Source organism: Scylla paramamosain, chromosome 33 (assembly GCF_035594125.1).
Source record: "Scylla paramamosain isolate STU-SP2022 chromosome 33, ASM3559412v1, whole genome shotgun sequence".
Lineage (NCBI taxonomy): Eukaryota > Metazoa > Arthropoda > Malacostraca > Decapoda > Portunidae > Scylla > Scylla paramamosain.
In genome coordinates this window covers 17327368-17332367 of record NC_087183.1, presented here as the reverse complement: position 1 = coordinate 17332367, position 5000 = coordinate 17327368, and the positions used below count along the sequence as shown (strand labels likewise).

Here is a 5000-nt window from a genome sequence, read left to right as displayed (position 1 = left end):
TAAGAATGATAATAGCAATAGTAATAAATAAAATGAATAATGATAATAATGAAAGCTGTATTTATATTTGTGTTTATCTTTTTCGGCCCCTTAATAATAATAATAATAATAATAATAATAATAATAATAATAATAATAATAATAATAATAATAGAAAAATGTATAATTAGACATGTAGTTGTTATTGCCATTATTTTAATTATGAATGAATGATTTTCTTTTTTTTAGTTATCATGAATCACAATTATCAAGAATATTATTACAAAATTTACCTTGAATAAATATTTGTATGTTATATTCTTTCATTGACATTACTGAAAGAAATATAATCATTGACAACACTTCCTTAATAATAATAATAATAATAATAATAATAATAATAATAATAATAATAATAATAATAGTATAATCCTTGAGCTGTTCTTTTTTTTCCCTTTATTAGTTATCACAATCATTACCGTCACCCTGTGAGACATAAAACGAGAGCTAATAATGATAATAATAAAAAGGGCCTTTCTAACACACAGGTTAATTAGGACACACACAGAAAAAAAATACACCTGTTCTCAAAATATATCGCTACACAACACACTACTTTCAGAAAAAAAAAAACGGAGAAAAAAATACTACTTAAATATTTTTCTCAACTTTTCTTTTCCACTTTCGTTTTCATTTCATTCAATTTCTGGTCTAAGTTTGTATAGATATGTATGCAAATAATACAAATATACTTTTCTTATGCTTGCAAATACAGAGTAGAGAGGGTGGGGAAGAGAGAGGGAGGGAGGGAGGGAGGGACGGGGTGTATGGATGTATGGTAGTGAAGGGGATGATGGGGAATTAATGGGTAAAGCTTTCAAGGAAAGGAAATATGTTATGCACATTAATAATTTATACTTTAAAAAAAAAAAAAAAAAAAAAAAATATATATATATATATATATATATATATATATATATATATATATATATATATATATATATATATATATATATATATATATATATATATATTCATTAATTTTTTTTCTTTACTTTTTTGCCTCGTCTATCGATAAAATTTTCTCCCTACAGACTACTGATTATAATGAGAGAGAGAGAGAGAGAGAGAGAGAGAGAGAGAGAGAGAGAGAGAGAGAGAGAGAGAGAGAGAGAGAGAGAGAGAGAGAGAGAGAGAGAGAGAGAATGACAAGATTTATGATTATGAAAAGTTATGCAAAAAAGTAAAAAAAAAAAAATCTTTCAAAAGCGAAGTTCAGACATAAAATTCTACATAAGTTCCAATAATTTTTTCCAACAGCCGCCGTCACTTTGCTCATAAACATTCAATAGACTCAATAGTACAATATCAACTTCCTATTGCTCACTTTCTCGTAAAATTCATATAGACAAAACTTTTTAAAATCAACATCTATTATATGGCTTTATTTCTTATATACACAGAGTCAACAATACCTTTTTTTTTATATTCATTATCTTTTAAAATCATTAAACGAACGAACGGTTTAGTATTTAATCTTAAAGTTTGTATATTTGTAAACATTGTCTCAGAATTTTAACAAAATAGTTGTATTATCAATATATAAGAATTTTTAATACAACAATGAATTTATCTGCAAATATAGAATAGGAAATAACGTATAAATATTAAAAAAAAAAAAGCATTTTACTAATAGAACAACAATTTTAACAGCAAAAACAGAATAAAAATTATAAAGGTTGAAATAGTGCACAAGTTTACTAATAAAATAAACCAATCAACAAAATTCAGAATACTAAACGATAAATGCTTAAAATAACGGATCATTTTACTAATACAACAAGAAACTCTTCTGCAAAAAGAGAAAGAAAACGATAAATATTAACAAATGATCTATTCTTGACAGGCAGCTCCAGAAAAAAAGTGGTGTTGGTGTTTATACAATTTCCAATACAGACAGCGCACCCAGCTCTCAGTGAGCCTCCCGCTGCGACTGTCAGGTCAACGTAAGCACCTCAAACAGAACAGCCAGCAACGCAACACACAAGCACCGGATCAGTTCAACGTAACACAAGCGCATTTTTTCAATTAATCTACTTCCCATTTCAGTTTCGACTGGTTCCATAATAATTTTCAATAGGTTTTTCTTTTTTTTCTTTTTTGTTTCTTCTTTTTTGTAACTTTTTTTTTTATTTCTTAAGTTGTTACTCATTTCATCAGGTATCAAAGATGAAAAGGCTGAATGTTGAGTATATTTCTGCTCGTAGTTCGAGGAAAGCGAGCGTGAAGCTTTGATAAATTACGAAGCAGTTTCAGATTCAAAGGTATGAAAGACAGTATTCCATGTTTGAGAAAAAAAAAATTAATTTATTCTTAGTCATACGAGCTTTGGTAGCAAATAAGGGAGAATACACCATAAACTTAGAAATCTGAAGCTTCGAAACACAAAATCATAGTATTAGAAAGAAAAAAATTATACATCGTACTCTGGGAGGGAAAAGTAATGTACTTTCTCATCTAGAATTGTCGAATATGTCGAAGATCACATTCTCATCACCAACGCCCCTATAGAGTTTCATAAAAGCGTAAAGTTTCGAAAAATCTGAAACAGCTCCATTTTAGAAAACACTGAAGCATCCTACACCACAGCCACAGGACGCGAGGGCTACTGGCTACGGGGCTCCTTCCCTCCACCAATAGGAGACTGTCTGAAATGACTTCACAAGGGACAGGTCAAGATTATTTGCTTCATGTATAAGCGAAAGACCAATATAAGACTCACAAGTACTTCCCCTTAAATACAAGACACAGAATGCTTGTTGAGATGGAATCATGAAAACACCTTTGAAATTAACTTCCACTAGAGTCAGTTCAAATTAGTCGGAACAAGACATACAGATGTTTCAGAATACAGTCTCGAGTGGTTAACATGAGAGGCGGTGAGGCGTCGGTTCCCCTTGCAGTAGCCAGTAGCCGAGAAGAAAGGACATCAAGTAAAACATCTCTAGTGATTTCTGACTAGTCCATCCCTAATATTTTGTTGCCACAAAGACACGCACATACATATACACATAGATGGCTCACGACATCCAAAGGAAAGAAAACGGAATGAAAATCGCATCGCGCAGAACCACATCCTGACACTTAACACTCAAGTGGACGAAGGTTTATGGATTGTCTTAAAAAAAATGATAAAAAACGAACAAAAATTATCCAAAACGACTCAAAAAATAGAGATATGTACGTTAAAATAAGATCTTGAAAGTTTAATCGGAAAATTTACACGATATTCTAAAGATTCGAGGTTCGTTTCGTGCTGATTCGAACCTCGTGATCAAAACAAGACAGCTTCGGATGGTTGGAGAGTCACAGGGAGCTCTGGGAAAGGCATTAGTGTTTCCTGTTCGGACTGTCTGAACCTCCACCTGGCGCAGTGACTCGGAAGTAAACGAATGACCCTTGCTTCGAATCTTTTTTTTTTTTTTTTTCTGCTTTTCTGTTATTTGTTCAATGACTCCCATTTCATTAAGTGCACTTGAAGGTCGACTCGCGTGAAAAATCGTGAATACCAAAACTAGTGGAAAGAGGAACCGAGGGAGCAATGGATGGGATGATTAATGTAACAGGAAGAATAGGAGGAAATGAAAAGAGTACAGAAGCAAATGACTAATTACAAAACGAATCAAGAAAAGGAGAAGAGAAGGAAAGATGAAAGAATAACGATAGAAAACAAATCAAAGCCAAAAACAAAAAGAAAAAAAGAAAAAAACTACAAATATTTAAAAAAAAAACGAGAAAAAAACTGCGTAAAAAAAAAAAAAAAATTAAACAAACTAATGATCAGGACAGGTGAGAGGCAGGTGAAGGCATCAGCTCGCCAGGTAAGCCTCGGACAACCCTCATTATACGGCTTCTGTTTGGACTCGACTATACATTAAAGTGTTTCAGGACTATTTCGGATTCGACTAGGCAGAAACTGGTAGATCTCTTCACTGGTTCCACTTTACTGGGATTATTTACACGCATTTTTTAACTCATTTTTTCCGCGTGGAGAAGAGGTGAAGTGAAGAACGAGGATCAGGAGGAGGAGGAGGAGGAGGAGTAAATGAAGGAAGTAAGTTTTTTTTTTCAAGCACCGACATTGATACATGGAGGAAAAATGCACGCTTGTATATATATTATTTTACACACACACACACACACACACACACACACACACACACACACGCATATACATACATAAGACATGAGTGTATACGTATTGTTCATCAAAAAAAGACTGCAAGAAAATAGAATAGAAAGGAAAGTTACTATTTCTCTTCCTTCTTCCTGCTTCCTCTCTTTCCTTGCCTTTTTTTTTTTTCTTTTGTCTATTAGTTTCTTTCTCCAGTTCTCTGCAAGTTTACAGACACGAGTCAAAAGATTCGAACATAGTTAATGAAGCTTCAAATTCAGTGATACTTTACATTTCTGCTCTTGACTTTCACTCCGGATGCAGATTAATTAACTTTCTGATGCATGATTAAAAAATAATGTTTGTGCAGATATTTACAACAAGCATATTGGCACCTCTCTCTCTCTCTCTCTCTCTCTCTCTCTCTCTCTCTCTCTCTCTCTCTCTCTCTACTAATGAAAATTCTAATAACATTCAATAAAATTACATAGATTGAAGATGTACAGAATAGTGAAAGAAAACGGATCGTGGGTTGACAGAGATCCACGAACCAGCAGTGGATCTCTGTCGAACCAGGGATTCGAACTGTGAACCACCTGAACCAGAGAGAGAGAGAAAGAGAGAGAGAGAGAGAGAGAGAGAGAGAGAGAGAGAGAGAGAATTAACGTGAGAACAAAATCGAATCGTATCATTTAGTTGTGCGTATAAACAACTCCGTTTTTTACAAGTTGTCTACATAAACAACAACAAAAAAATCAACTTGTTTACATTTCATTTACGTAGACAACTTTTCACTTCCAATAAAAAATAAAGACAATGAAATAAAACAAGAAAATGAAAATCCAAA

The 5000-nt window shown here is 32.8% G+C and overlaps 1 protein-coding gene across 1 annotated transcript in view; it reads right to left on the bottom strand.

Annotated features, from left to right (window-relative positions):
• LOC135089845 (GTPase-activating Rap/Ran-GAP domain-like protein 3) overlaps nt 1-5000 on the bottom strand; it is a 170125-nt gene that overhangs the window by 242 nt on the left and 164883 nt on the right. Inside the window, exon 27 of the mRNA XM_063985969.1 lies at nt 1-5000. This exon is cut by the window's left edge and continues 242 nt beyond it; it is cut by the window's right edge and continues 2758 nt beyond it. The gene's annotated coding sequence lies outside the window, so the exon portion shown is untranslated.